Genomic DNA, 12,991 nt, shown 5'->3' on the forward strand with positions numbered 1-12,991 from the left:
GATATACAGTACTTTCAAGAATACAAACGTATATTTATTTGTTGTAAAGAGAAAAGGATCTCCACTACTCCCAACCAGCCAAGGTGAATAAGCGATAAGGAGCAGCCTCTGCCATGTATCCACCAAACCACACACCCTCATGCATTTCCCCCCACCCACCAGGGCTTAGTCAAATATTTTTCTCTTGTTAACAATTTGGAATGACTCTATCCAAACTTATATAAATCTAGTAAAAAAAATTTAAGTGAAAAAGAACTAATACCTTAAGAACACTCTTTTCAACTCCCTTTATTCCTCCTGAGCAGAATACAAAGACCTCATGGCAGACAAAAATTGTCCTTTATTTCCCAGACCACAGCTGGACAATGATTGCATGGTTGAATGACCCACCTGCCAGCAGCTTATAAATGAATATCAGGCATATGAACTGTACTAGTTAGGAGATAATAGATGGCTGCAGGGAGGAAGGTGCTTCACCAAGCCTCTGATTTTAGAACCCTTGGGTAACTGACATGGAACATGAAGCCAACAAAGTCAAAACTCCTGATCTGATAACTTGGTCTTGGTCAGAGAGCATGGGTATGAAAACCAAGTCAGTGATATTTATGCTACATTTACATGGCTGTACAAAAATGATTGATGGATTAGTTCCTGTGTATGATGAGGCTTGCTTTTAGATCTGTTTTTAATGCATAAAATTTGATGGGGAAATTGAATATTACAAATGTCCTTAATTAAAGTTATCTAGTGGTCTTACAAATATCTAATAATGAATTCTAAACCTGGTTAAGGGGCCATACAAGGACAAAGTCTGGTTACTCATAACAAAGGAATGTGTAATTGCAAATTGACCAAGTCCTTAAAAGGTCATATTGTTTCTTACAAAGGGGGGTTATCCATTCCTTACACACAAATCTATTTACTACAGTTATCACTTGGAACATTCAGTCTCACATCAGAGCTGCCATGAGGCACGTGTCTGAACCTGGTCGGCCATGCCGCAAAACAGCATCTTTTGTTTAAGTATTCTTGTTATATTTCTTAATATTTTCTTTATCTGTCATTACTTTTAATAAATATTATACTTCTAAGTATTTGTTTGATCCCTCTTTGCACATATCCAATACAACCCCAAAAATGTGACAAAACAAAAAAATTGTTCTGTTTTTCTTTTTTTTATCTTCCAGAATACAAAATGAATGTATACACACGTCATCCCGATGCAGATTTTTATGGTCTCCAAGGGTCTTACATTTATGGATGCATGCCCCTCCTTTCCCCTTAATAAAATAATGTGTCATTTAAACTATAAGCTAGCAGGCATTTCACAACACCAGAAATTGGGGAAAACTGAAGGAACACAATATACATAAGGTTGCCATTCTAACATAGGATGTGCCTGCTGTGCTTCCTACTATTTCCTCAGATAGCATCCATTTGCTGTGTGCATGGATATACAGAAGGCATACTGTGTAAAGCTGATAGATGGGTAAAGAACCACAATGTTCTTGCACAATGCTGGTTCAGTAAACACCTCAGTTCTGGAAGGTTTTACCCCCTTCCTGACCAGGCCATTTTTTGCAATATGGCACTGCGTTGTTTTAACTTGCGATGCTGTACCCAAAAGAAATTGATGTTCTTTTTTTCCCACAAATAGAGCTTTATTTTGGTGGTATTTTTTGCGCTATAAAACAAAAAAAAAAAAAAATACCAACAATTTTGGAAAAAAAAAACAAACATTTTTTACTTTCTGCTTTAAAACACTTCCAATAAAAAAATGTAAAAAAAAAAACGGAATTTTTGTAAGATCTTACCTGTAAAATTCCTTTCTCTGAGTCCTCCGACAGTCGCCGCCACTTCATATTCATCACTAATGGGGTTATTGACCTTTGCTCCGCAGGAGTAGCTAGGCAACAAAATAGTTAATATCAAAGCTTTTAGCATATCCCACCCCTAGGGGGTGGTCGCCTCAGTCAATACCTCCCTGCTTCCTGCATTCCCAACTCAGTTTCAGTAGCATAGCAGTAGAGTACATAAACAAACCCCAAAAGAGGGGCGGGGCGGCGACAGTCGGAGGACTCAGAGAAAGGAATTTTACAGGTAAGATCTTACAAAAATTCAGTTTTCTCTTACGTCCTCCGACAGTCGCCGCCACTTCATATTCATCACTAATGGGGACGTCCCATAGCAGTGTAGACATGAGGGGTGGGAAAAAAAGCAGCCGCACCTAAAGCAACGCAGTACCCACATCAGAGAAAAGAACCTTTCCAAGGTAAGAGAACCAACTGGGCAACAGGAAAAAAACGTGCTCAACAGGAGCAACAACCCAGGAAAACAAGTAACCTAGGGATAAAGACATCCCAACAGCCAAGGGCCCAAAACAAGGGGCCCTAAGGCACTGCCGCACTAAGAACCTTGCGGCCAAAGGTAGCATCCGCCGATGCCTGAACATCCACCTTGAAGAATTTTGAGAAGGTGTGAACTGACGACCAAGTCGCCGCCTTACACACCTGGGCCACAGAAGCCTGATGACGATAGGCCCAAGACGTACTCAGAGACCTGGTAGAGTGCGCCTTCACAGGGAAAGGGGGAACCTTCCCCTTCAAAAGCATAGGCTTGCACAATGGTCTGTCTGATCCATTTGGCGATGGTCGCAGCCGACGCTGCCATGCCCTTCCGAGGACCCTCTGGAAGAACAAAAAGAGAATCCGACTTGCGAAAGGATTTTGTCGATGACAGGTAAACCCTGATCGCCCTAACAACATCCAAGGAATGCAAAGCCACCACCCTTGGATGCTTCGGTTTCGCGCAAAGCGAAGGCAAGACAATGTCCTCATTGAGGTGAAATTCCGAGATCCTCTTCGGAAGAAAAGAAGGGTTAGGTCGTAAGACCACCTTATCCAGGCGAATCACCAAGTAGGGAGAGCTGCAGGACAAGGCCGCCAGCTCCGATACCCTGCGAGCCGAAGTGATTGCCACCAAAAAGGCAACCTTCTTAGACAAGAGAGACAACGAGATCTCCCTGAGCTTCTCAAAGGGAGCATGTTGCAATACGGACAGAACAAGGTTCAAGTCCCATGGAGGTAAAGGATTCCTCCGAGGAGGAGCCAAGTGACGCACCCCTTGAACAAAGGTGCTAACCAAAGAATTAGACGCCACAGGGCGTTGAAAAAGAACGGCCAGCGCAGAAATCTGACCCTTAATCGTGGCCAATGCCAAACGCTGGTCCACTCCAGTTTGGAGGAAAGCCAACACTCTCGATACCGAGTACGAGCGAGGGGAATACCCCCTGGACTCACACCAGGCAAAATACGCCTTCCAAGTACGGTAGTAAATCTTCCCCGAAGAGGCTTTTCTAGCCTTGATCAAAGTGGGAATGACCTCAGGGGAGAGACCCCTATCCTTCAGGACCTGGCTTTCAACAGCCAGGCCGTTAAAGCCAGCGACTGTAAAGCAGGATGGAAGATCGGTCCTTGAGACAGGAGATCTTCTCGAAGAGGCAGACGCCACGGAGCGTCGACCGCCAGATTCACGAGGTCTGCGTACCAAGACCGGCGATGCCAGTCCGGTGCCACCAGAATCACCGTGCGCGGTTCCGAGGCCAACCTGCGAAGGAACCTGGACAGCAGCTGAATCGGCGGAAAGGCATACATCAGACGATACTGACTCCAGGACGTCAATAACGCGTCTGAGGCGTCTGCCCGAGGATAGTGCATCCTTGCTACGAACCTTCCCACCTTGTTGTTTAGACGAGACGCGAACAGGTCCACATCTGGGGACCCGCACTTCGCGCACAGCGTCTGAAAGACATCCGGGTGAAGGGACCATTCTCCCTGGTCCAGGGTCTGGCGACTCAGATAATCCGCCTGCCAGTTCTCCACTCCCGGAATGTGAACCGCCGTTATCGCCGGGACGTGCGTCTCGGCCCAAGACAGAATGTCGGCCACTTCCCGAGCCGCGCGGGCACTCCTGGTGCCCCCTTGGTGGTTGATGTAGGCCACCGCTGTGGCATTGTCTGACTGCACCCGAACCGGACAGCCTTGAAGCCTGTCCGTCAAAACGCAGAAGGCAGAGATGTATTGCTCGCAATTCCAGAATGTTGATCGGAAGGGAGGATTCCTCCCCCGACCAAGTTCCCTGGGCGGACAGAACGCCCAGGACACCACCCCAGCCCGACAGGCTGGCATCCGTGGTGATCACCGTCCACGACAAAGGACCAAAAGACTTGCCCCCCGACACCGCCGGGGACTGGAGCCACCACAAAGGACCCCTTCGGGAGAGGCGGCTCAACGAAATCCGCAGATCCAGAGATTGCGGACGCCCGTCCCACTTGGCCAGGACCTCCGCCTGAAGATCCCGTGTGTGAAACCGGGCGAAGGGAATCGCCTCGAAAGCCGAGACCATCAATCCCAGACACCTCATACACGTCCGGAGGGACGAGCACTGATTGTCCCTGAGGGACCTGACCTCGTCCTGAAGTGTCCGGAGCTTGTCTTCCGGCAGGAAGACCTTCGCTTGAACAGAGTCCAGTATCATTCCCAGGTAGGGAAGACGAACGGACGGACACAACGTTGACTTTGGGAAATTTACCGTCCAACCGAACTCCTGCAGAGTCTGCATCGTGATGGACAGGTCGTTCACCAGGCCCTGACTGGTCGCAGACCGAATCAAGACATCGTCCAGATACCCCAAGACAGAGATACCCTGGGCTCTCAGTAAAGCCAGGACCGGCGCAAGCACCTTGGTGAAAACCCGCGGAGCCGAAGCGAGACCGAAGGGTAACGCCACAAATTGGTAGTGATCCTCCGCAATGGCGAATCGAAGGTACCTCTGGTGACCCTCGAAAATTGGAATGTGAAGATACGCATCCTTCAAATCGATGGAGGCCATGAATTCCCCGGAACCAGGGCAGCCACCACCGAGTGCAGGGATTCCATGCGAAACTTGCGAACCCGCACAAAGTGGTTCAGAGCTTTCAAGTCCAGAATCGGACATACCTTGCCCTCCTTTCTGGGCACAGTGAACAGATTGGAATATAACCCCCGAAATCTGTCCCGATGAGGCACCGGAACAACCACTCCCTGGGCCCGCAGGTCCCGCACCGCCAGGTGCAGATCCCGCAAGCGCTCCGGAGTCAGCTGAAGGTTTGAGGGGAAAAATCTGCCCGCCGGCCGAGAGAGAAACTCGATCTTGTAACCAGATCGAACGATTTCCTGAACCCACCTGTCCCGAATGCGGTCCAGCCAGGGTTGAAGAAAACCGAGCAAACGTCCCCCCACCCCAGAACTGGGTGAGGGTGTCCCTTCAGACCGTATTGTTATGGGCAGCGGACCCGGACTGGCCGGACTTCTGCTTACCCGTCCACGGCTTCTTCTGGGAGCCTTGGCCCTTGAAGGGCTTGCCCTTATAGTGCGACCGAAAGGCACGAAAGGACCCCTGAGAGGGTCTAAACGAGGCATTCTTCTTACCACTAACAAACTTATTCTTGTGAGTCTGGGGCAAGAGAGTGCTCTTACCCCCAGAAATACCCTTTATCAGAGTATCCAAAGATTCGCCAAAAAGGCGAGATCCCGCGTAGGGCAAATTAGCTAAAGTCTTGCGAGAAGATTGGTCAACAGACCAACATTTCAGCCATATCAGGGGACGGTTCAATACCGCCACACTTGAAAGACGCGCAGCCAAAGGGACCAAATCTAAGTTCGCATCACACAAATACATGACACCCTGATGAATCTGATCCACCATAGCCAAAGTTGTCGGCGGGGCAGAGTCAGCCACCAGGGTGCGCCTGAGCACCTGCGTCCAATCCGCAATAGCCTGGGCTGCCATAATGGAAGCAAAAATCGGCTTCAGCATAGAGCCAGCAACCGTATAAGAATGACGGGCCAGAGACTCCAATCTCCTGTCCGTAGGGTCCCGGAACACCGGGGTATCCTCAGCAGGGATCGCAGTGGATTTATTTAAAATCGCCACTGCATGATCCACCTGAGGCGGCACACACCAGCGCTCATCAGTGGCGGGTGTAAACGGTTAACGCAGCTTGAACCTACTCGGCACAGCAAAAGGCTTTTTTAAATTGCGCCCTTGCTCATCAACCGCGCGCTGAAATTCCGTAGAGCAAGGAAAAACCTGCGATGTTTTGCGTTTCCTTTGCGTCCCATAAGAGGACATCAAAACAGGAGGACATGGTTCATCCTGCAAATGCAGCGTTTGCTTGATAGAAGCCACCAACTCATCCATGAGTGCAAGCTCTTCAGACGAGTCAGGGGGAGAATTATCAACCCCTTCCACCTCATCCTCCCCCCTCAGACCCCACAAGGTCTAAAGATGAGTGAGACCCTGAGAAGGGCACTCCAGCCATAGCAGCCCCATCGCCCTCTGAATCAGAGGAAAAATGGATTTTTTGTAAGATCTTACCGTAAAATCCTTTTCTCTTAAGCTCATTGACAGACGTAGTCTTCTTGATTCTCAAGAGCTGGGTTATGTTGTCTCCGCAGGAGTTGGACTAGGCAGAAAGACAAAACGTTCTGGCTCCACCTTAGGGGCAGTCCCTGAGGGTATATCCTCCCTCTCTCTGCTACAGGGAATCAGTTCTGTTTAAAGCAGTACAGAGAATTTAACCCAACCCAACTCAATGATAGAGGGGCGGGTACTACGTCTGTCAATGAGCTTAAGAGAAAAGGATTTTACGGTAAGATCTTACAAAAAATCCATTTTTCTCTATCGCTCATTGACAGACGTAGTCTTCTTGATTCTCAAGAGCTGGGACATCCAGAAGCAGTGCCACAAATGAGGGGTGGGATTGACAAAATCAAATCCAATCTAGAAGGCCCAACCGGTGCCAAACTAGAAGTTTTAAAGGCTCATTATAAACAAAGAATGAGACTAAAGAAAAAATTTTCCAACGGAAAAAAACCCTCGAGGTAGACCACTGGTCTCCTCAAATTGCGGCCTGCAAAACCTTGCGGCCAAACGAGGCATCAGACGATGCCATTACATCTACTTTATAATGTTTAGAAAAGGTATGCACCGACGACCAGGTAGCCGCCTTGCACACCTGGACCACTGACGCCTGATGGCGAAAGGCCCATGACGCACTAAGTGCCCGAGTGGAGTGCGCCTTAACAGGGAACGGGGGCTCCCGACCCTTAATAGAATAAGCCTGCACTACCGTCTGTCTGATCCATCTGGAAATGGTCGCGGCAGATGCAGGCAACCCCTTTTTGGGTCCATCTGGGATCACAAAAAGTGAATCTGTCTTGCGAAACGAGTCTGTCGTTTTCAAGTATACCCTGATCGCCCGGACCACATCCAAGGAGTGTAAAGCAAACTCCCGAGGATGACTGGGCTTAGGACACAGGGAAGGTAATACAATTTCTTCATTCAGATGAAATTCTGAAACCACTTTTGGTAGGAAGGATGGATTCGGACGAAGAACCACCTTATCTCTATGAACCACCAGATATGGTGAACGACAAGATAATGCGGCCAGTTCTGACACCCTGCGTGCAGAAGTAATAGCCACCAAGAAGGCCACCTTCTGGGACAACGTGGGTAGAGGAATCTCCCTAATATCTTCAAAGGGAGGTTTCTGAAGAACCGACAACACTAAATTAAGATCCCAGGGGGGTAACGGCGCGTGCACTGGCGGAGCCAGATGTCGCACCCCCTGGATGAAGTTCCGCACCAAGGAATGAGTAGCCAAAGGCTTCTGAAAGAAGATGGCTAATGCTGAGACCTGACCCTTGATAGTACTCAAGGCCAGTTTCTGCTCAACCCCTTGTTGCAGAAAAGCCAATATTCGACTAATCGAATAAGACCGAGGACGGAACCCCAAAGGTTCACACCATGCAATGTAGGACTTCCATGTGCGATGATAAATCTTTCTGGAAGTCGCTTTCCTTGCTTCAACTAGAGTAGGAATAACTGAAGCTGACAAACCTTTGTCCTTCAGCACCTGGGTCTCAATAGCCAGGCCGTTAAAGCCAGCGATCGTAAAGCAGGATGGAAGATCGGTCCCTGAGACAGTAGATCCTCCCTGAGAGGAAGTCTCCACGGGACGTCCGCCACCAGTCTGACCATGTCGGCGTACCAAGCTCGACGAGGCCAGTCCGGAGCTACCAGGATTACTGGGATTCCTTCCTCCTCTATCCTGCGAAGAAGTCTTGGCAGTAACGCGAGAGGAGGGAAGGCATATATTAGCTGGTATTGCCCCCACGGGGCGATCAGTGCGTCTGCGGTTTCTGCTAGAGGATCGCGGGAGCGAGCCACGAATCTCTGAACTTTCCTGTTGAATCGTGATGCCAACAGATCCACATCCGGGGTGCCCCACCGTAGGCACAACTGGTGGAAAACGTCTGGATGGAGGGACCATTCCCCCTGATCCAGGGTCTGACGGCTGAGATAATCTGCCTGCCAATTCTCCACCCCCGGAATGAACACCGCAGAGATTGCTGGAACAAATCGTTCCGCCCAGCGAAGAATGCAAGCCACTTCTTTGGCCGCTCGGACACTCTTGGTGCCCCCCTGGTGATTGACATAAGCCACGGCCGTGGCATTGTCCGACTGGATCCGAACCGGGCTGCCCTGGAGCTGCTCGGTCCAGTGAGTCAGACAAAGTCTGATCGCTCTCAGTTCCAATACATTTATCGGTAACCTGGATTCTTCCGGGGACCAAAGTCCCTGGACAGATAACTGACCGAGAATTCCTCCCCATCCGGATAGACTGGCATCCGTGGTCACTATCGTCCAATATATTGGCAGAAATGACTTTCCCTGGCTGAGCATTGGAGACCGAAGCCACCAAACCAGAGACTCTCTGGTCTGTTTGCTCAATCGTATCTGATTGTCCAGGGATTCCGGATTCCGATTCCATCTGAGAAGAATCTCTTGCTGGAGAATTCGGGTATGGGACTGGGCAAATGGGACTGCTTCGAATGAAGCCACCATCAACCCCAGAACCCTCATGCAAGTCCGAAGGGAAGACCAGTTGTTGGACAGTAACAACTGGACTGCTGATTGAATCTTTCGGAGTTTCCCTACCGGAAGAAAGACTCTTGTCCTGACTGTGTCTAGGATTAGACCCAGATATTCGAGCCTCTGGGTGGGAACCAGAAATTACTTTTGCTGGTTCACCAGCCACCCGAATTCCTGTAAAGAAATCATAGTAATTTCTATGTTTTGTAGCAAGGTCTGAGGAGACTCTGCATGAAGCAGAAGATCGTCTAGGTAACCAAGGATCGATATACCTCTTTGGCGCAGAAGTGCCAACATTGGGGCCAACACCTTTGTGAAGACCCGCGGAGCCGTGGCGAGACCGAAAGGTAACGCCACAAACTGATAGTGGTTCTCCTCTACGGAAAAGCGTAGAAACCGCTGATGTCCTGCGAAAATGGGAATGTGAAGATAGGCGTCCTTGATGTCTATGGACGCTAGGACATCCCCTGGATGCAGGAAGGCTGCTACCGTGCGAATGGACTCCATTCTGAATCTTCTTATGTTGACGAAAGAATTGAGTGCTCTTAAGTCCAGAATTGGACGCACTTTGCCCTCTTTCCTGGGTATTGTAAACAGGTTTGAATAAAACCCTTGAAACCGTTCTGTCCAAGGAACGTGGACTACCACTCCTTGTTGTAGTAGATCTGTGACTGCTCTCCGCAGATCTTCTAAACGATCTGAGGATAGTCGGATATTGGAAGGGAAGAATCGCGCCGGTGGGAGAGATCGAAACTCGATCTTGTACCCTGACCTTATGACTTCGCAAACCCATTTGTCCGGGATTCTGGAAAGCCATGGATCCGGGAACCGGCGAAGACGTCCCCCCACCCCAGTTATGGGTGGGGGCGCACCTTCAGGCTTTGGATGGTTTATCTTCAGGTCTGGAGGGGGCGGGCTTTTGCTTGCCCGACCAACGACCCCTGACGCCTCCTGCAGGAGCTTTGGAGGACTTAGTTTTTTCACCCGCTGGACGAAAAAACCTCTTGTGAGCAGAAAAAGAAGGCCCTCGTCTTTGACGAGTTCCTCTACCTTTAAAATTTTGCGGTAAAAAGGTGCTCTTTCCACCGGTGAGATCCTTAATGATCTCATCTAAGTTGGCTCCAAATAGACGCTCTCCTGAAAAGGGGATATTAGCCAATGCTTTTTTGGAACCTTGGTCGGCTAACCAACCTTTTAGCCACAGTGTACGCCTGAGAACCACTGCTGAGACTGATGCTCGCGCCATTAATGGAGTGGCGTCTAACGCCGCATCACACACAAACTGTAACCCCTGTATCATTTGTTCCAACAAATCTGATACCGCCTGAGGGACCTCTTCTAAGTCCCGGCGTAACCACTTGGTCCATTCAGTTACAGCCTGCGAAACCAGACCAATAGCTATTATAGGTCTGAAAGCTGATCCAATCAAGGAAAACATGGTGCGAGACATAGCTTCTATCTTGCGATCCACTGGATCTTTAAAAGACGGAGCGTCTTCTAAAGGAATAACCGTGGCTTTATTCAATCTAGCAATTGGTGAATCCACCACAGGTGGTTCTGTCCATTTCTTAATAAGGGTTTCCTCAAACGGATAACGCCTGTCAATGCGTTTAGAAATAGTAAAAGTGCGTTTTGGCAGACGCCATTCTTCTTCGATTGGATTGCCAAAACATTTGGGCAATGGAAAAACCTTCGCCACTTTGATGCGTTTTTTAGTCCCAAAAGGGATTTCAGTTTCAGCTATTTCCGATGGAATACCCTGTAACCTTAAGGTCTCTTGAACAGATACAATGAGTGCGTTTACCAACGCTTCCTCTCGGGCTATGGCGGATGCCGAAACATCCTCCTTACTGTCTGAAGAGACAGGACCCGAGACACCAATCCCAGATGAAGTACCTGCAACTGCAGAAATAGGCTCAGAGTCTGAATCCGAGGTTTCAGATAATAAGGGGTTAGGCGGGGGTCGCTTTCTTGCGCCCTGTCCCTGACAAGCCACTTCCACCCGGGACACAAAAGTTTCCATAATAGCTGACAATGATTCAATTGTCAATGGGGTGCTGGAGGATCCCGCAGACCCCTCGAGGGGATCCGGAGGAGATACATGAGTGGCAGGGTCCATGTTAATACAGGACACCTTTGCCAGCAAAACAAAAAAACTTTTTCTTTTTTTTTTTTTTTTTTTTTGTGTGTCTCCCCCTAGCGCAATAGCGCCCCCTCAGAGTACCTGCTTCTCGATCCCAGAGAGAGAGAGAGGGACCCCCAAGGCTCACCAACCGATGCAGTGCAGTTTCCAACCAACTGCAGTCAGCGTCTGTCTTACACAGACTGGAAGGAGCTGTTTGCTTTTTCCCGGGTAGAAGGCGTGGCTCCGCCCCCTGTGTACGCCTTCCGGCGTTCCCAGCCCTCCACGAGGTAGCTGGGCTCACAAAACATGGCCGCCCCCATAGAAGAGACATAAGACTCCAAAAACATGGCGTCCGGCGTGACCTGAGGACATACATGCATTCGGTCTACGGCAAAATGGCGGCGGACCGCCGAAATCGTCTTCCCAGCACATCCACCTGCACTCTGCTAAGAGGTGATATATGGATCTACAGAGATACACTACACATAAGGTAGGATTATACCTCCTATGTCTGCTGTAATGTTACAGTCTGCTGGGTAGAGTGTTAGCTCTTAAACCAAGTCCACTTCCCACAAACACATGCTGTATTACAAGGGGGACTTGTAAGTATCAGATATATACTGACCATATATGGAGGGGCCCATAATACATACTGCCTCATAACGAGGAAAAAAGGGAACGTTTACTCACCATACCGAACCGACAGGCACCCTCTCCTCACAATACCCTCTCCACCGGGGTGGGGGTTTGTGGACGCCTCGACTCTCTGGTACCTGGCGTCCAAGCGAGACTTTTAACTCGCAAAGTCAGTCCCTTCACTGGGACTCCGTCGCGGCCGACCCAGCGCGGAGCTCTGGTCTGCACTCGCTCGTAGGCAGAAACCGGGGTGACCACTGGATCTCAACATCCAGCCCGTCGCCCGGCCCCGCATACTTACTTGAATATGTCGCGGCCGACCAAGCGCAATGCCATGGTCTGCGCGCGCTCGTAGGCCGGCTGGGGTGACCACAAGTGTCGCCCAGTCCGGCATTTTTGCTTGAAGATCTCACAGGAAAAAAACACTGGAGAAAACTACCTAAAAAATGTCTTTTTCTTAAAGAAAAAAAGTCTTGCCAGGACCAAAAGATCCCAGCAAGGAACTTAGGTCCTTACTCCTGACTAGACAGAAAAAAACTGATTCCCTGTAGCAGAGAGAGGGAGGATATACCCTCAGGGACTGCCCCTAAGGTGGAGCCAGAACGTTTTGTCTTTCTGCCTAGTCCTACTCCTGCGGAGACAACATAACCCAGCTCTTGAGAATCAAGAAGACTACGTCTGTCAATGAGCGATAGAGAAATAGACTCTCTGGGCCGTTTTGTGGATCGATCAGCCACCAGCATCTGCACCTGAGCAGCCAAATTTGCCACAATAGTAGCCAGATCAGCCCCCTCGGGGGAAGCAGCAGCCCCTTGGCCCCCCACCAAGGCGGGAGGAAACTTGCAATCCTGAGAATCCATGCCCCAGTAGTATTCGGAAAAAAGGAGTACTGCCCCTTTAAGATCGCGGCGAGCGTAGCCCACCACACCCACTGAATACACCGACCCCCACAGGGATAAGAACACTAGGCAAGGAATACAGGAAAATGGAAAGGTAAAAACCTGGAGAGATCACACAGGCTGCTGCCACCGATCGCTGTCCCAGAGCAAAAGGAAGTGATGCAATGACTGACCGCCCCTGTGAAGCCTATGTAAGGCTACACAAACATGGCCGCTCGGCTGAGGACTTCATAGGCAAATAGAAAATGGCGCCGACATGTGGCCTGATCGATCGCCACCAAAATGGCGGCGTTTGGCGCCAAAACGCCGCGCCTTACCACACAGGACCGGCCACCATCATTCTGCCGCAAAAAAA

At 49.7% G+C, this 12,991-nt stretch overlaps 1 protein-coding gene across 3 annotated transcripts in view; it reads right to left on the minus strand.

Annotated features, from left to right (window-relative positions):
- Window positions 1–12,991, minus strand: part of ST7 (suppression of tumorigenicity 7) — a 268,989-nt gene that overhangs the window by 63,780 nt on the left and 192,218 nt on the right. The gene's annotated exons all lie outside the window — the stretch shown is intronic.

This window comes from Pelophylax lessonae (genome assembly GCF_965119305.1).
Source record: "Pelophylax lessonae genome assembly, chromosome: 4".
In the NCBI taxonomy this organism is placed as follows: domain Eukaryota; kingdom Metazoa; phylum Chordata; class Amphibia; order Anura; family Ranidae; genus Pelophylax; species Pelophylax lessonae.